Source organism: Oreochromis niloticus, linkage group LG13 (genome assembly GCF_001858045.2).
Source record: "Oreochromis niloticus isolate F11D_XX linkage group LG13, O_niloticus_UMD_NMBU, whole genome shotgun sequence".
Lineage (NCBI taxonomy): Eukaryota > Metazoa > Chordata > Actinopteri > Cichliformes > Cichlidae > Oreochromis > Oreochromis niloticus.
This window is the reverse complement of record NC_031978.2, coordinates 16,650,777-16,671,180: the sequence shown is the minus strand read 5'-3', so window position 1 is coordinate 16,671,180 and position 20,404 is coordinate 16,650,777. Positions and strand designations below refer to the sequence as shown.

At 41.7% G+C, this 20,404-nt stretch overlaps 1 long non-coding RNA gene across 1 annotated transcript; it reads left to right on the top strand.

Moving 5' to 3' along the window:
• The first annotated feature begins 4,355 nt into the window (after positions 1 to 4,355).
• On the top strand, positions 4,356 to 6,127 carry LOC112841953 (uncharacterized). The gene is made up of 3 exons (XR_003213455.1): positions 4,356 to 4,440; positions 4,544 to 4,595; positions 6,082 to 6,127. It is a non-coding gene; the product is annotated as an uncharacterized LOC112841953 (long non-coding RNA).
• The last annotated feature ends 14,277 nt before the right edge of the window (positions 6,128 to 20,404 follow it).

Here is a 20,404-nt window from a genome sequence, read left to right as displayed (position 1 = left end):
TGTAAGAACTGTCACTGTCATCCATTCATCAGTGGCCATGATTACGTTTCACACAGAATTGGGTAATGACTACAATCACAGAATTTTAAGATTGTGGACAATTTACTCTTATGCCTCCTCAGTTCATGGATGTTCACTTTCCACATAAACACAAATGTCCTCCTTGACTCTCTGCTCAAACCAACATGCTTCCCTGTCCACCATTTGCACATCCTCATGACCACTGAAAGTTTTTCAATCCCTCCACCCCTGACTGCCACCTCACATACATTGCACCCAACCACTGTGGCGCCTCCTGTGGGTGGTGGGCCCACATGAGAGCGGGCCCATGTCACTTCTTTGGGCCATGCCCAACCAGGACCCATAGGCCAAGCCCTAGCCACCAGATACTCTCCCTTGAGCTCCCTCCCCAGGCCTGGCTTCAGGGTTGGGCCCTGGTAACCCTATTCCAGGTAGCGCACACTGGTTCCTTGATTTTATTCCTTTCATAGCAGTCAGCTGAAAGTCTCATTATCTGGCCCTCGCCCAGGACCAATTTGCCTTGGGAGACCCTACCAGGTGGCAACATAGCCCCTGTAAATACTGGGACACACAAACTCCTCCACCACGATAAGGTGGCAATTCACTCCTCCACATTGAAAAGAGCCAGTTGAGTTTGAACATCTGATAATTACATAATAATTACAGTTACTAAGACGACTGATAACCTCTGCCCAAAGGCATGTGTAAACACTACAAATCGTCAAAACTGCACACAGACTTACTAGATGAAAGCAACATCCAGCTGCTAACACTTTGACCATATCAGTCTGAGTGTCTTGTACAGTTTCTGCGGTCATGTGATTTATATTATGACTACCATATGTTTGCATGCTCTGGCTCTGTGACATCACGTGAATATTAGGCAGCAGTAATTGTCTCCATAGACCATAATTTGTCTTACATTTCAATACAAGGCTCGTTATCATGCATTACAAGGAGGAGCGGTTAAAGTACTTCCCTCTGTGCGTTTGTTGGAGAAGAGGCATAAAATAGAACACCTTTGTTAATCCCTGATGGCCACTGTAACACATGCATAATTTCATGCCTTCTGGTGCAGCTATTTTAAGAGCAACAGATATCCTTGGCGCCGTAGCAGCGATGTTTATGCCCGGGAAAGGCTCAGCCCCCGAATCTCAGACATGATGCAAAGATGTAGCATAAGAAAATCTAATCAAATAAAATGAAACAAAGCTGCACTGCGATCTTCTGCGGTTTATGGTTACTTCCAGGCCAACGTTATTCAGTGAAGAGTTTATTGCTCTGGGCTTCGTGGGATATATATCTCCTTAAGTATTTTAGTGCACTGAAGAAAACTAGTGCGAAATGAGCGAGCATGTGGAATATGAACCCGTGCCATCATGAATATTTACTTAGTACTTCAGAAGACTAAAGGCACAGGGATACTCTTTGACTTTGGTTATATTAACTTGGAATGAATGCGTTATGAGCTGCTTGACTTGCTTTATGCCAAATGTTACATGCTCTGTTGAGCAAATGACTGCAAGATTTTTACTGGCCTCCGTTGAAGCCCGGGCTGCAATATTAAGATTTAACATCACTGCTGACAAGGGTTGGAGGAAAAAGCTGTTTTGTATTCCCTCTAGCTGGACTGAAGACCGGCATCATACAAACTAGTGGGGAGAGTAGCACGCTATCAATGGGCTGACTGGCCGACTGGCTTTGGCGTTCAGCTTCAAAGAACCGCCCGCGGGCATCGTTTCTAATATTGTCTCAGAGTCTGTTTTTCACAAAAGTACTGATGCATGAGTGGCCTGAAAAAACAAGGGCGAAACATCAAAAGTGCTTTTGAAGTGTGGGGGTTTTGTCAGACCACAGCTAAATGTTTCCACCTGAATCCTGATTGGTATACCACCATCCTCCGAACAGCCTTTTTGGGGATTATGCCTCTATCCAGATAAGATTCGGATCAACTGAAATGGCAGATATATGGAGAGACTACCCAGGTTATTTTAAGGAACAGGGTGAATCAGCAGCTTCTCTACACATCCTGGCAAGTATATACAATGTGTAAGAGGAGGCAGGAAGCACAGTTGTATAGGGATCAGTATCAAAGTGGAGGATATATCCAATTGTATTATTACAGCTTGTGCTGCCCTAGCCCTCCTCCCTTTCTTTCTCACACACTACCCACATGGACTAGCATTACGTAACCTGGTGGCTGGGTGTTGCAGTGAGAGCAGAGGATGTGTAAACAGCTGCATTGTCAGTGCTGGGCACACTTCATCATCACAGCATAACACAGGACCCCAGGCATCACATCACATGCAGCAGAGGCAGTGTGAGTTTAAGTGGGGTTTGCACGGAAACTCACAGTGACCCACAGTTACTAAAACCTTTTCTAGTGGATTTGCTGTCTTTGTCTATTTGGTCACATTATCACAGTTTAGTTGGTTTGCCCAGAGATGTATAATCCCCGGCTTTGTGATTGAAATAAGTGTAACAAATCACTGCATTTATTTTTTGTTGTTTGTTTGCTTGTTTGTTTGTTTTAGCCCGAGTCTTTCTGAGAGAGACAGACAGGAGTGTCACTGGCGTACTCTGGGAAATGACTGGTCTGTCACGCTCCAGTTGACTTCCATCTTTCATCCCCTCAATCCCCACCATGTTGTTTTCTGACTGTCACTTTGGATTGGCCTCACAGTACAGTAAGCCTCTGCTCATGTCTAATTGGAGAGATGAGAGACGCATCTCGAGCCCCGCGGTGTCTCCAAATGCGGCTACTCAAGCACTTAGACACTCATTAAACTCTCCAGCACGGTCCTTAAGCTCCACCTGACATTTCCGTATCAAGCGTTACGGGTAAGTGTCATCAGCTGACCTAATGAGAGTCATTTGTGGCTATTCTTTTGAAGATTAGATTAAAATTAAATCATAGGTGTCATAATGAAACAATATCTATAAACTACAGAAATCTGAAATCATGTTGTTTGCAATCAGGCTCAGTCATCATAATTGATCCAATCAAAAGTCATTTGGGCAATATGCAGCATTTTTGCTATTGTGGCCAAACAAACAGCACACTCCTGCACACATACCTGTATTTACTTTTGGAACACACCTGTACTTTATGATTTGGCTTCACTGTATAGGATTTGTTACTGTATTTCTTTCTATTTGGGGGATGTTATGTAAGTGACACCTTTATGGAAGATGAAGGAAAAAAGGGTCACTGTCCATCCTACATGTGTCAAAAATACAAGCTTAATCAGAATTGTTCACTAATAATTATTTGTCTTGTAAACCTACATAGATCAGGCATATTATTATGACCACCTTCTTAATATTGGGTTTGTCCCCCTTTTGCTGCAAAACAGCTCTGACCCCTTAAGGACTCCACCAGCCCATGAAGGTCCACAGGATGTGTGCTGTGGTGTCTGTTGCCAAGATGTTTGCAACGGGTCCTTTAAGTCGTGTGAGTTGAGAGGTGGGGTCTCCATAGATCAAGCTCGTTGGTCCAGCACGTCCCACAGATGCTTGATTGGACTGAGATCTGGGGAATTTGGAGGCCACGTCAACACCTCAAAACTCACTGTTGTGCTCCTCAAACCATTCCTAAACCACTTTTGCTTTGTAGCAGGGCACGTTATCCTGCTGTTAGAGGCCACAGCCATCAAGGATTACTGATTCCATAAAATGCTGTACATGGTTTTTAATAATGCTTGGGTAAGTGTCAAAGTAACATCCACATGGATGGTAGGACCCAACGTTTCCAAGCAGAACATTTCCCAACATGTCAACTGCCTCTGTAGGCTTAGAACCTCCTCTAACTTCTTTGTGATGCACATTTTAGGTTTTGCACAAAAAAAATCAGACTTTTTAAAAACTAAAACATCAGATATGTGGTTCATTAAGAAGAGACCGTAATACTCCTTAAATGAATACACACATCGGAGGTTTAGTTAGATACCTGATTTTTGTGGCTAGTGCTAGTATACATTCTTTTTAAAGAAAAAATTCCAAAATTGACATATCAATTGAAATCTTTCTCAATATATCATAGAGCAGGGGTGTCAAACTCCAGGCCTCGAGGGCCGGTGTCCTGCAGGTTTTAGATATCATCCTGGGTCAACACACCTGAATCAAATGATTAGTTCATTACCAGGCCTCTGGAGAACTTCAAGACATGTTGAGGAGGTAATTTAGCCATTTAAATCAGCTGTGTCAGATCAAGGACGCATCTAAAACCTGCAGGACACCGGCACTTGAGGCCTGAAGTTTGACACCTGTGTCATAGAGTTATACTAAATTGACTTTCCAGGAACATATTGCACAAACTACCATGAAGGCACCATCTGCTCAGCTGTGTACTCTGTTACATGTGACGCACACACAGTGCTGAAAGTAATGTCAACAATAGAGTCTCAGCTTCTCTGCCAGGTAAAACATGGAACAAAACCCTTTTTCTACAGTAGAAAACACATCTGTTTACATCAGGAAGGCCTTTAATTATGTGTCCCGCTGTCTTTGTATCACTGAACAGGTACAATCTCATGTGGTCATCGATTTAGACTTTTGCAGGTGGAATAATAGAGGTAGGCTGGTTTCCTTGGGTCACTGCCATGTTTGAGAAGGTTCAGAGTGATGGGCCCTCCTTATTCACCTGCTGTCATGGTTCACAGCACTTCATGCTTTACCAACCAGCTCACTTGTACTGGCTCTGTTTATCTGCCATTCCAGTATGATGAGGTGTAGAGAAGTGAATAACAAGGCTCTATATATGTCGGTCACTGAATTAAGGGGATTTTTTAGATATACTCTTTGTTACTCTATTTAGAGCCCCTGAGCACTTTTTAACCTTTTTTTGTCATGTTATACAGGGGCATACTCATACATGTGCAAGCAGATGTGCACACACACACGTACATACACACACACAGACACCATTCACACAAGAGGAGGCAGTTAAGAGTAGGCTCCGGACACATTTGTCACTCTGGCAGCCAGGCCTCCCATTCTCCGGGTTGGTGGCCTGGTTTCTGCACGGGGGCTGGGCATCTCCCCGCCCGTACTGCCTAGTAACTGTCAGATATAGACTGTGATTTATGCAAATTGGCAGGCAAGGGCTTGTGGGTCAGCAGCGATATGCGGTAAGATCATCAGAGGGACAGAGTACAAAGGCAAGTCAACAACAGCGGTAATGCAGCCTATATTACACTGTGTACCGCCATCAACTGAAAGAAATTACAGTTAAGGAGCATAAGGATGATAATTTATAAATTAAGAAATCAATTAAACCTACTAACTTAATCAGAGCAGCTTATTGGTATTTAAAGTCACACATTCCCAACATGATTTTAAAAAAAGAAAATAAATGTATATTTAGATTTTAAACATAAAATTAACAAAACCAAACCAGAAAGACTCATAATTCAGTATTATGATCAAGTCAGACTTGTTAAAACATCACAAGTGAGCATAAAAATCATAAAAATCATAAAACCATAATATCCAAGCCCCAATAACTGCAGCATAAATACCAAATTGTACAAGCTAAAACCTATTAACAGCACACACAGACTCCTCTGCAATGCAAAATGGGAGAAATATCTATCAATCACGCCTGCTGCCAACTTCTGGACTCAAATGTCTCCCAAATGGTTTTCTCACAATCAAACACCTGCTCACTTTGTTCCCTGAACACTTCAGATGATTACTTGTGCGCAATCTGGCACTGTCCACCCCTACACCACTTCTGGAAGGAGATCACTAATAAGCAATCTAACATATTGGACTGCTGCACGAAGCTCTCCACGTCTTTGTGTTTAGCAGGCAGCCGCACGCTCTTCCCACCTCAAACAGAGTCAAGAGAGCACTTAAAAACACACAAAGAAGTGCACGAAATAAGACATAAACTGTTATGACATAATTTCCCTCAGTGGTTAAACAAAGTAGAAACCTTAACCGTGAAAAATGTCCCCGATCTTCCTCTCATCCTTCCATCTTCTTTCGCATGTTGCCAAAGTAACGCATGTTAATTATTATTATGTTGTCTTTTTCCCCCTCTCTGTTTTCATGTAGAAGCAGATCGGTGAAGGGAGTACATAAAGTCTGGACTATATGTTTTATAACAGCTCAAGAGAGCACATGTGTGCTGCACAAAAAGGTGAGGGGCCACCCATTATCCTCGGCAACCCTTTTGGGTAAACGTCCCTACTCTTGGATGTTTGAATTTCGGCGTGTGGATTGTTGCGCTAGAAGGCTGTTTAAAAATTCATCCGCTGAAAGTGGAAAGTTTCACATCCTCACCAAAAGGGTTTAGGGCACATTCCTGCGAGCAGAATTTCCAGCATCACAGATCACTTAGAAGTCAATCCTGATCCAGGAAGAGCTCGAGGCCTCCATCCATGCACTAATATTGGACTTGAGGTGTTTGATTGTTAAAAACTGCTAGTTCCCAATAAAGATTTATAAGCAGATTAATGGAGTTGCAAGGTGTAAAAAGTTAAATTACTAAGACAAAATTCAAATTTTAAGAGTAGAAAATAGCAGTGGGAGATGTTCTTGGCTGACTAAATTTCAGCCAGAGTCCTTTGTTGCATGTTATTTCTCATCTGTCTCACCTCATTTTGTGTCACCTCCCTGCTGCCTCTAACATCTAATTAAGCCAAAAACTCCCGGGGAAATATTTTTAAAAAGTAAATGTTTGTGGATATTTAAAAGGAAAGCACTAGTCTGTGATCCTCTGGTGCAGGTGATCCAGGTGGTTTTGGAGGGGGTAAGTGTATGACACTGCCAGTCCTCTGATACAAACAGTTGGTCTTTCTATTTTAACGGCCGTAGGCTTGTGGCGCCTGGCACAGTTTAATTAGTGTGAATACATTAGGTCTGTGTGAGAGCTTGCTACCTGGCAGGGGTTAGATCTGGCCAGGGAGAGCAGACTGCACCAGCGGTACTCCCAGGACCTGCTGTAATGACCCTGCCAGGCTGACACAACGCTCCCACCTGGGGGACCACTGCGGTTTTTCCAGTGACAGATGGAGGGCTGCTGAGACAGGGGAGCTGGGCTGGATTACTGCAGGCTAACAGAGCGACCATTAGACCGGCTAAGCCAACATGTCTTTGTGTTGGCTCCACCTTTGCCTGGTAAGTAGTATAATAGTATGACTGGACACACTGCCAAAAGAAGTAGATTTGACTCCATGAAAATTTTGCCTCGGGTTATGTTTGGAACTGGTTATATTAGGAGTGTCAGTCTCATTTTAGCTATGAGACCACATTTTTATGCTGTATCACACTTTTCAAGGTAGTTAAGCAGACCTTTACTGGACCCTTTAGTGGTTTATATGTTTGACACATCGGATAACATCTTTTAAAACTTGAGCTTAGCCTTATTTATGTGACAACTTTGGTTAATCTCAAATCACCTGATCACTCCTACTTTTCTCCCATTTGACAAAATTCAGCTGACGGGTCCAGTAAAGTGCTTTGCATAAGATCTTTACCCAATTCTTCTAGCCTTCATAAAGGTGGGATATTTGTTTTAAATCATTAGCTTTCCCTACACAAGTTTAAACTCTCCTCTGGGTGTTATTGGAGAGCAGTGCAGTAGAGACAAACAACCTACATTAGCCAGCCTCAGCATTAAAACCAATTACAGGTGAGCTAAGAAACACTGAACATGTAGTTATGCTGCAGTGCTCTGCTGGGAAACCTTAGGTCCTGCCATTTGCAGGGCATGGATGCACCCTGGCACACCAGAAGAGCCTAGAGCCTTGACCTGGCCTCCAAACTCCCCGCATCCCAATCCAGTCAGGTACCTGCAGGCTGTGCAGCAAGGCATACATCCACTAAGGCCCCATCGTCTCACCTGGAGGAACTGAAGGATCTCCTGCCAACGTTCTGGTGCCAGACACCACACTGCACCCTGAGAGGTCACCAAAACACAAACACGGGACTGATGGGTCAGAGCTGTTTTGGCAGTGTAAGGATGATCTGTTGGACAGCTTGTTTAACTGTTATGTAAAAGCTTAAATCATGTGAGGTAAAGGTGTTTCAGATGTACAAGAACCACAAAACAGGAGTAAAATCTAATCGCAGTAAGGCAGATCAGCTATGAGGAAGCTCTGTCAGCTGGATTTCACTAAAGCTGCTTTTTCTGCCAGTCTTCTGCAATTAAAAATCTAACAATTATGCTCCCATAGCTTCATAATTAATAAAATCAGCATGTTGATCAGCTTATTTTTTTCTTATTCAGACCAGGGTTCTTTGACAAAATGTAAATACACTATAAAAAGTGAAGGAAGGGAAATAGGATTTTGAAAATAACACTTCAGCATGGCAGAGCCAGCAGGCTGGAAGGAGTTATTTAAATGGTTATAAGTGCAAGATAGCAATATTTCCATATAATAACAAAAAAAACAGTGTTTCACTGGTTCATTAAGATTTAAGATCAGACAAAAAAAACAACATTTTGATCACAGCGTGCCACTTAATCAGTGTGTTTTTGTCTGGATGCAAGCCATGCAGACCTGAATATACGACAACTCTTTCTTCTGTTCTGATGTTGCTGATCAGAGAACTGCATCTGAAGCTATCAGATCTCAACCACATGGGATCTTTCACTCTTGCCTCTGATGACCAGTGCTGCTCCAGTGAAGAAAAAAAAAAGAAGGAGCTCTTTGGTCTGGTTTGTGTTAGTGATATAATCGTTAATAAATGAAAGCTCTTTCTGTCATACGCCCGTAGGCAAAGACTGGCGGCTGGCTGGGACTTCACTTGCAGCAGGAGAGCAGGGGAATGAACACAAGTTCTCATAAAGACAGAGAATGATGGAGAGATTAGAGGGAGAAATTGAAGGCAGATAGGAGGAGAGGACGGGAATAGACGCCGCCCTTAATGTGCACTGTCCATGCCCTGTCCAGAAATGCTTGAATCTAATGGGGACAAGCATGCGCAGCCTCCTGAAGGTTGTACAAGCAATTACCCCACTTAGGAGGCTTTGACGGGCAAGGTCGTATCGGGAAACAGACACGAGGAGCATTATAACATAATGTTCTGTATTCAGCGTGACACAGATCTTTTTACCGAAGACAATATCAATCTTCTGAGTGTCACTCAGTGCCCTGTTGTGCACAGAGACGCTAAAATCCATCATAATGCTATCTGCGCGTGGTATAAGCGTGGAACCAAAAATAACCACAGGTGCTCCAATTATGCACATATATGTCACAGGCACCTTTACTTGTCTTTACCATTCTGATTTCCATACGCTCCCCTCCCTCCTCTCAAAATAGAGAAAAAGTAAAAAGAACAGGGAAGGACAGATTTCCTTCAAACCCTAACCCAACAGAAGGCAGCTCCTCTGAGCTGATAACAAAAGCAGATGTGATGGGAGGACTTTGCCAGAAAGGGTTGATGTAACAGTTTGCTGGGTGTTTCTGGTGTTCATTTCATTCACTCCATGCAAGCTGTGCTCAGTTGTCAGGGGAGCCGTTAGCCTGAGTGTGTGTGTGAGGGAAGAGAGTGAGCATGTGTGGAGGAAGACTATGCACCTGAGCTCCTTGGTGCCAGAGGAAACATGGTTGCCATGGACACGGGTGATTATTATAGGATACAAGGCGAATTTTATCTGCAAGAATCTCGGAAACGACTAAGTTAGCATCACTGAAAAGAAGAAAAATATACATGTATCATATTAAAGCTATTAAACTACCCTTATAGGCAGCGTGCACACGCACCTGTTAAATGTCTCGACTGCATTTTCACCAATAGATTCCTATATAAACTAAGTCATCCAAGAAGAGTTGGCGTCCATAATGCTAAAATCCTGTTAGTCCCATTTCAAGCCTTTAATTATGCACCATGGTTTCTTTTTTATGTCTGTAATCTGGGGAAGAAAAAAAAGTGTTGTTAAAAAGTACACTACTGTGGCAATAAGATGTTGTTAATTAAAAATTGGATCAGAGTCACATATGACAGAAGGGAGATTAAAAGCCTCAAATCAAAGTCAAATCATATGTTTACATAGATAAACCCCTTTTTTGGCATATGGTGGATTTGTTCTGCAATTAAGCAGAATGCAGTCTTTCTGCGATGCTTTATTTTGTAGTTTGCTTCTATTAAATTACACTTAAAGCGCCCGACGTGCTCCTCCTCCACAATCAGAGTCGGGTATAAACGTTCAGAGGAGGTGACAAACTATCCTGCTCGGCGCCAGAGTACAGAGTGTGTTCAGACATGTTGCACCAAGGGACCGATTAAAGCTAATGGTGTCAAAACTGGAGCCTCTTCACTTTCCATATGGCCCATTGACTGCTAGTAAACACCAGCGAGAGGAGGGTTTTTCTGCCAAAAGAGGGTGCTGTGTGCATTGTTTGGAGTGTACGCTATACAGTATAGCTCTGAGGTCTGGAGGGTGACGATAAAGAAAGGGATAATTATATCTAATTAAGCTTGATGTCATCTTCTGCCGCTGCCTCCTACACACTTCAGTAATGACAGGCACAAAAGGTGTCTAGTTGGCCTGGAAATGCAGGCTAAGGCACCACAGTTTAAACCTCCATCTAGAATGTGCACATGTGTTTTGTTCTATAGCTCTACAGCATTTTATTTTTATTTCCCAGGTTTCAGGATGTCACAGCTTTAAGTATCGCTGCGTCATCTCGGCACTCATCACTATAAACTATCTGTATCCTCTTTGTTCTTTTACTGCTACTGTGAACGTCACTCCACTCATCGTCTGCTCTCTAACAGAATTCCTCTTGTTCTCCATTCACCCCCTTCTCCTTTTTCACACACATCCTTGCTCTTTTTGTCTTTCTATCCTTGGACCTTCTCTCTGCAGGTAGACACTGTGTCAGCATGGGATGAGATTAGCCCAGTGTGCCAGACCCAATGGGGAAAACCTCTGAATATGCAGCCAAAGCCCTTTTCTTTCTTTCTTTCTTTCTTTCTTTCTTTCTTTCTTTCTTTCTTTCTTTCTTTCTTTCTTTCTTTCTTTCTTTCGTTCTTTCTTTGTTAGTGCTTTATTTGAGTTTTGAATATCCTTTTATTTATTTTCCTAATAAAAAAGTCCCTGGCCAGACTTGTGCTGCAGTAATTGTGGTTTAATATTAGTGCATAACATGATGAGGACTGTATTTTTGCTCCCACGTGTGAGTTTTCTTGTGATGGCAGCCACAGCACAGATCAGATATTGTGCTGCCTGTGCATGACCAGAAACAGTACTGTGCAAAGTTTCAAGCCACCACTGAATTTTTTATATTTTGCCAAACCTTCTTCTAATTTTTGAAATTGTTTTTTGTTGGCATTGAAAGTCTTTCAAAGTTTTTTTTTCTTTCACAAAAAATATATAATTTGTTCCTATTTTTAAGTTTTAGTCTATGAAAAATGCCGAAGATATCACAGTTTGACAGGCATAAAATAGCATTTTTGCATTAACAAGATGATTCCCAAACAACTATTGGCCGAACACATGCCCTAGCTCGGAATGGTGTGCAGTGTGTCCTCAGAAAAGTGGGAAAAAAGATCTGACAGACGTGAAAAAACAAAAGAATATCTACACCAGATTAACAGTATCTCAAAATAATATCATTCATAAAAGGAGAAAATCTGGCAAAGAATTGATACAGAACTGAAAGATGGATCTGGGCTAGTCTGAAAATCAGACGCAACGGGTCTTAGGAAGTGATGAATCCAAAATTTCACATTTTTGGTTTGGGGAGAGGTACAACAGTGAGGATCTACAGTTATCTGTAGAACATGGTGGAGGCTCTGTCATTGTTTGAGCTCAATCGTGTACTGGTATCCACACTACCCGGATTTAATCTGCGGGGTCATCTTGACAGAAAGGAACAAAAGGCAGCCAACATCCAAAGAAGAGCTTTGAATGTCTATCGAGAAGCCTGGAGAATTATTCCCGAAGACTACTTAAACAAATTACAAGAAAGCTTGGCTAAGAGAGTTCAGGCATTGTTGAAGAATAAAGGTGTTCATACCAAATATTGACTTTCAAGTTTGCTAGAATTTTATAAGCTGTTACAGTTTTTTCGCTTTATATACTTCCATGTATGTTTTCACATGATTAAATAAACTGCTGGACAACTTTCCCTCTATTTTAGGAAAATGCAAAGAAATGAAGGGTGGCTCAAGACCTTTGCACAGTACTCATTACACCTATTTTCATTTACATTTTTATTTTGGAGTCTTTTTCTATTCCTTTCCTACCAATCTTACCCCTACAGTTAATTTTTTAATTTTAAACCTATTTCAGCTTCTCCACAGACATCCAAGGCTCAAATCCAAGACGAAGGACAACAAGCTGTTGCATATACCCTTCAGGGAATTATTCAGTGATGGTAGCTTTTTGTATTTTATTGTTAGTCTCCGCTGTATGCACATTAATCGCCTGCTTGTCCTGCTGCCTCCCTGCCCTCGAGACATCCTTGGCTGGAAAGTATCAGCTCTGTGTGGACATAATGCTGGTGATACATGGTAAACTCCTGACCCGTCTGCGCTCTGGCTTCTCTGTTAGATGCTATTAGACGGGCCTCTAATTGCTGCTGACATTCATTTACCCACTAACGCTATCACTTTCCCCATTAAAGAACCGACTTCTGTCTTCCAGGTTTTAGCCTGTTACCGCAGAAGAAAGTGTATTTATCTATCCATTACAATGCAGCGTAGGTTAAAGTAACTGTAACAGTTCACACACTGTAATCAAAACAGCTTTTCAATTCCTTTTCCCTGATTGCACAAAAAACACTGCAGCTCTGTCCCCTGTGTGTTGTAAAGCAGGTGCCATCTTATCAGCAGTCACTCAGAATGACAATATTCACTATACAGCTGTGCCGCAGCTTGATTACACAGGGACTCTATCGTCCCCGAACATAGACACCTGCATTCTGCTGCACAGCGCATCGATTTATGCTTCTTTGTAATATTGTTGTGTATAGTTATTGGAAGTGCAGCTATCACGGTGGTACATTGCTGATTCTTAGTTATTTCCAACACCATCCAAACACCTTTTTGTTATTCTCTTTGGGAGATAATCAAGTCATAATGGGATACAGAAATATTATAGTTCCAGCAACTCCCATCTAACCCGTGCACTCACTTTTTAAAGGGGATGAAACTGTTCTTAATGTCTGTGGGATATTAGAAAATGAAAATCCGAGGTGCTATCTCTGCAGGGTCAGCCTATGCCTGTGTGTGATTAAAAAGAGAGGATAATCTGCATAGCTTATCTGATGATCTGATAAAGTAGCATGCAAGATGTAAAAAAAAAGGATAAATTAAAAACAGTGCAGTACAATGAACTTGTATAAACATCAATTTATACTTACAGTTGCAATGATTTTTTTTCCAAAAATGGTTAATCTTCTGATGCACAACTTTCTACAAACACACTTGTTAACTCGTTCGCATATTCCTTATAGACAATCCATTATTAAGAGTCATGTTTAACCTTCTGAAAATTGCTGCCATAGATTATTTTTTTAAAGGTTTAAATCGGAAGGTTGTTTTTTAAAAAAAGTATTTTAACAGTCAATGAAATGATTAAAAAAAAGTGAAATATGTTGTGCATGGTACATAAAATCACAGCTTTTCACGGCGCCATTTCCATTTACGGTATACACCAGGACAGAGGGATGCAATCAAGACTCCAAATGAGGCATAATGTTATTGCTTATCTAATGGAAGTGCAAATACTGAAGTCTATGCAGAGTTTTTCATATGCATTCTCTCCAAAATACAGCTAATGCATACTTAACTATGAATACTAAAGAATATCAACTTAATGGACTGAAGTCATTATTAGTAACTTTATTGGACATGACATGAAACTCTTAAATTAACTTAAATTAACTACTAACCTTTGCTGTTACTTTTTAAAAAAGTATGAATCTCACTTTATCATTTACTGAGCATTTTTTTTTGCACAGCCTGACACTCTAAAAGATTGTCATATTGCTCATACCTGACTATAAGACATAACCGAGTTTTTTTTTAAAATAATTAAACTATTAATAATTAACCACTTAATCATTTTTAGAAACCAAGTAGTAACTTCTAACCTGAATATGCCAAAATGTGCAATTCCACAAAAGGCCACCAGAGGCTTAGTACATCCCTGAGTAAAAATAAACATGTTTAGAGCTTGATGTAAGCAGTTTTAGGCTATGTCCACACGTACACGGGTATTTTTGAAAACGGAGATTTTCCGTTTTCGTTTTAAAAAATAATCCCGTCCACACGTAAAGGCAGAAATGAAGGAAAACGCTGCTAGGAACATGCCAAAGCAGCAGGTGGCGCTATATTCCTAACCGTGTAGAAATGTTGGCCAATCAGAAGTCTAGAAGCCTCGGTGGGAAATAGTAAACAAAGCTGGGGCATAGAAGCAGAACCGAGTCGTATGTGTGGAGGGACAGTAACTGTGTGTGTATATGTAAGCATTTAAACACTGCAGAGAGGACAATTAACAGTAACAGTATTGTAGAAATTCATTTCATCGAAACAACAACGTGGCGCACACTGTGACGTCAAAAAAGGCGCACACCTTTGACGCTGCGTTTTCTCCGTTTTTCTCGTCCACACGTAAATGCAAAAACGGAGTTTTAGAAAATATCCACCCTGGCCGGAGTTTTTAGAAATCTCCGTTTTCACTGACCGAAAACGCCGTTTACGTGTGGACGAAAGGTGCAAACGCATAGAAAAATCTGCGTTTTCAAAAATACCCGGGTACGTGTGGACATAGCCTTAGTAACCACTGAGGTTTTTCAAGTGACATCATGTGCACATTACTCAAGATTTGTCTCAAACGACTGGCGATTGTCAGACAGTCTCTGGGCCTGTGTGACTGGGGCCTTATTCATCTGACCCTACACTATCACATGGTTAATGGTCACATGCAAAACATCAATATGTAATTCCACCTCTTTAACAACTGCACAGAGGATAACTCCACTATTAAACTTTATCAGGACCTACAGTTTGCATAATTAAACTTGTGGTAGCCTGACTTACACGTACATGGGGAAACAAACAGTTGCTAGCTCTCATCTCGGCTTACTTACTTACTTATTTGCGGTGTTGGTGCTGCCTTTTTGAGCATTTTTGTCAAAACTAGCGAGGCTTTTTGTATAATCAATTATACTAACTGTCCATCCAAGAAGTCTTGGCGAGTGAATAATTATTTAATTCAATCATTCTACTTTCCACTAATCAGCAGGTATCTGTGTCCATGTGATGTACTTATACAGACTAATGATGCAGCTTGCTATGTTTGATTATTATCTGCCACTGCAGCTACATCCACATTTGATCTATTGTCTATGTTAGAAACACTTTAAGAAAAATGGCATTTGAGAAAGTAATACCTCTGGATATATACAAGCTGCAGTCTAACGAAAGCCACCATAACAGCACCACTCTGTGTCAAAATTTGATGCAATACTCCACACATGAGAGCCTATGTATCTGCACTTCCCTGAGAGGGCCATTTGAAGAGCAGCAGGTCAATACACATTCATAGAGAGTGCATTTCCCTGAATGCTTCAACAGTCCGTAAAGCCTCAGTGCCACTTTCCGCCATATTGTGCTTGCTGCATTAATCTATCCTACAAAAGTGTCATTCTATGGTTGAAGAGGGGACACTTGCGTACACACACACACGCACACACACACACGCAGTGGAGGCCCACATAGACACACATTTTCGCAGGTCCAATGGCAGAAAATCCATAGCCCTTTCTGGGAGGAGGAATTCCATTAGATAATAGATATGGAATCCATCTCGATTCCTCACCTTATCTTCTCCCAGGGTGAGAGATCAATACTGGGGCTTCAGCTCAACTGCCAACAATAACAGGAAATTGATGGGACAGAGTAAGCAGCTCGGCGGCTCAGTAATGGCACTTTCTTGGCCACCTCTGTTGTGCAAATCAGAGGGGGAGTTAATTGGTGAAAGCTTGCTTATAGTAATGAGGAGGAATGGGAGCTGATGCTAGGAGCTCATTAACCAACACATAGCGATAAGGTTGTAGGAAAAGTTATTGTAAATGCACAAAAGCAGGGGAAAAAAACAGTTCGGGGCTAGAGTAGAAGCAAAACAGCTGAGACTGACAAAAAGATCCCATGCAAGGATATCCAGTTATCTGAACAAATGGGCATGCACGCCATAATGGCATCTAATTTTCCAGAGAGCTACAGAGGTTTCCTGTCAGAATTGCCAGGTGCTGTGTTTACAGAGACCATTGCTTGGCAACGCATTCCAAACAGCATTAGGATATGAGGGCAAGAGAGCCGCGGTGAGTTGAGTGTTGGGTCAGGTGCTATATAGATGCAGACATACTGATACTGTTCGTCGAAGGACCTGGGCGGTTCCCTTCCTAACACAAGGATGAGTCATTTTTTCTGTTTGTGTACAGTAGGTCCCATATGTGGCAACATGTGGGTGGGTGGTGGCTGGGGAGGTTAACAGCTCACTGGTAAATAAGGTCCAGAGTCCGTTCTCGGTGAGATGTTTGCACAGCTAAAACGCCATTTATTGCGTCACGTCACACAGGAGTGTCAACAACAGAGTGAGACCGTGAATGACCGCTGTAGGACAGAATGTTTTTTGTTTTCCCACTTGTGCTTGTACAGGAACATTCGATTGAACACGAACGTCTTGTTCTCTTGTCTTAGTCACAGAGCATAACTGCTTGTCCTGGTTCTTGGTTTCATTGCTTAAACTTGATCAAGTTGAGCAATGCAACAAGTTAACTTGGGACTCTTTGATCACAAACCATAACTCTAACACCTTTTAGGCTCTGCAACTGCAGGGACTCACTTGCTCACAGTGCACTTACATCTCTGCATCTTTGCATGCATGCACGTATCAGCCCTCCCACCCCCCACACCACTGACTAGACACAGCCAGCAGGTGGTGCTGTCTTCTGTAGTATCACTTTGTTTTCTTTGGCTTAAAATGTTTTGGTTTTACCCTTTAGCTCCATCCTTTAATAGCAGCCACCTAACTGTATGGGCAACATTTAAGAGTAAACGCTCTCACAGTGCTGCTCCCTGTTAACCTCCGTGATTCTGTGCTGCTTTGCAAACAAGCGAAGATGAAGATGAAGTAGATGAAAAGATGAGTCCGTTTCAGATTATTAAGATACACATGATTACAAGTTGGAAGCGGCACACTTCTCTCTCTGATCTCTGTGGTTGTCTTACCAGAGCATTATCTGCAGTAATGGAGTCAGATCTTCATGGACAAATCCCTTTAATGTCATCCACAGCGCCCAGGGGAGACCACCCTCATTGGGAGAAGGGTGGTGGGAGCTAATTTCAACCCACACAATAGACTCATCTCTAAGACTGCCTGGTTAGATCACACCATCTTTTGTGTGCACGTGTGTATGTGCATGTGTGCGAGCTCGCACATATTAAATAGAAAACTGTAGTGTCTGAGCGTTGCCACTCTGGGGAATTAAGGTCATGTTTTCATGCCTTATGAATACTAATAATTGAAGATTGGAGCTTTCCTCTCCATGGACACATAACAGTCTAATAAGGGTCTTGATCAGTCAGCAATACATCCAAACCTTCTGACAGAGGACACAGTGTTCTCAGCGATAACATCATGCAGTTAGATGTGTTAGGAGAAAAAGATCAGGACATGATCTTATGTTTTGATAGAGTATCGAGCCTTTGTGGTGGAGCCATCCCTGGCTTGCTCTGTGCCTCGCTCTCCCGCACAATGATGTCATCTGTGGGAAGGTATTTCTCTCAGACACAACCTGTCTGCTCCTTTTAGGGGCCACAGTAACTCGAGCTGCCTTGAAAGTCTGGAAGCGAGCACTGGTCACTCGCAGACAAGGGCGTTATTTATTTTTTCTGGAGGAGATTCAATACCTACTCCCGCTGCTTCGTGGCTCCGAGATTCATCTGCGGAACAAAGCACTTTCCCTCCAGAGACACACGAGAGGTTGTAAGCTCACTCACAGAGTTTTTTTGGCAAAGTAGATAGTGGTAGGTTCTATAACATGATTAGTCATTGTTAATGGATATAATCACAGAGATCTGGGATGGCTAAGTCTCTTAAGCAGACTACCGGCTGTGTTTCTGCTGTTAAGTGGACATTGTGAGTGTTCTCTTGCAGTGTCATGAATGCCTACTTCTACTTTAGTCTCTTCAGTTCTCTAATATCCATATATATATATGTCTACTACTACTAGACTACTTCTTTAGTTTACAAGATTTAGAGATCTGTGGAAAAAGCCTGTTGCCCCTTCTTTGTATTTTGTGTCCAAGGAGCCTTTTTTGCAGTTTTTTAAAACTGGTCTTGTCCAACAGTTCTGAGTTTCTGAAAGTCTTTCAAAGTTTCTTTGTTTTTCACTCATTTTCATTCCAGTCCTCATACCTGACAATTTTCAAAGGAATGCCGTTTTTGTTAAGCCATTTAACAGTGGCCTTTTGGTCAACTCAAGCATAAAAATGTACCTAACAGACGAACCACTGTTGTGTCTACACATAACACACAACTTAGCAAACAACCAATTTTAAATTGTACCTTTAGGCGATTTGTTACGAGCAGGCTGTCACAAAAACATAATTTTTTTTCTATTGTTAAGTTTTCATCTATGAATACTGAGGAAGAAAACACAGTTTGACAGGTATAAATGTATTTTTGCAACAACAAGGTGATTCCCAAAGAGCCATTAGCCAAAAACTTGTCATATCTTGCCATGGTGTGCAGTGTGTCCTTAAAAAAGTTGAGGAATCTGGACAAGTGGAGGACAAGAGAAAAAGTGACAGGCCTAAAAACGATCCCACAGGACCGGAGAGATGCATCTGGCCCTTCAGCTGATCCAGTTAGTCTCATCAGAAATGGTCTCAGTGAAAGATTGGCTGTCAAGAAGTGATTGTTAAAGAAGGGAAACGGGGATAAGAGGCTGAGGTATGCAGAATCACACAAAAAACTGCACTGAAAATCAGTTCAACAGGTCTCATGGAGTTATGAATGCAAATTTAAAGTTTTGTCAATATGTACGTAGGAACTCCGGAGAGAGGTACAGTTGGTGTCTACAGCCATTTGTGAAACGCGCTGCAGGATCTGTCATGGTTTGGGGATGTATTTCAATCAGTGGTGTCGGGGATCTTGTCAAAATACGAACACAGAAACGTACCATTAGATTTTGATCGACCATGCAAAACCATCTGGAAAGAACAACTTTGTTTTTCACCATGACAAATGACCCCAACCAGCCTGCCAATGCAGTAAAAGTATACCTGGATATAAAAACACACAGTGGAACACTATCAGTCATGGACTGGCCTCCCCAGAGCCCAGACCTCAATATTATTGAAGCAGTGTGGGATCAGCTTCACAGAGAATGGAACAAAAAGCTGCCAACATCCAAAAAAGAGCTTTGAATATTCATAGAGAGTTAAGAGAGTTGACTTTCAAGCTCGCTAGAATTATAAAAACTTTGTTTTTGCTTGTTTCAATAAATCACTGCATTTGTGTCCCGTTTTCAAGATTTTTGCAAAGTACTGTATGTGGTTTCATTGTGTGCATTTCAGTATATTTGACTGCCTCAGAGGGTGTTGCATGTGGAAAACCTGAAAAGACAACATCTGCTTTCAAATGGCTCAATTGTCACACAGGATTTCTTAGAAAGAAGGAAAGGGTGGAGACTCTTTTGTAAACATGTCCCGCAAACATTCAGCTGCAGCACAATAACAACTACTACGTGGTGGTTATTAATGTCGCATGTTTGGAACAGGCTTTGTTTTTGCATGTGCGCTGAGAGGCAGAATCCCTGTTAAACGCCAAAAACACCCAGTTGCCACAACATATTCGGGCACACTCAAGTGGAAAATGCAGTGAGCATGCCATGTACTTACAAACAACCCCAGTGTCTTTGGCCATTCAGCTTTTTTCATGAACTCCCTCAAGATCTTAAGAGTCTGTGTTTGAGGATGAGTCACCATGACCTGTGAGTTGGGAAGCAATAGCACCATTGAAGAGTATGAGTCAGCACATCAGGAATAAAAGCACATTAAAACAGACGTTACATAAGTATTTATAGCTTTAAATAATACTTCAACTTTGAAGGGGTCATGATACCAGAAAGAGCCACGTCAGTAAAAGATGGCACTTCTTACTTTTAACAACTTGATGAGAAAGAGCTGAGAAAGCCTACTCACAAAACTATATTTAAAAAAAACAACACCACCAGACATAATATTTAACATGCAACACCGCAACAAATCCTTGCTTGAAAACATAGCCATGCTAAAGCATTCTGAGTTAGAGTGCAGCAATCGACTGGCTTAAAAGGTTATGCGAATCAATACAAAGTTGTTTTGGGCACCAGCGCTATTATATTAATGTCATCCTGAGAAATAGGCA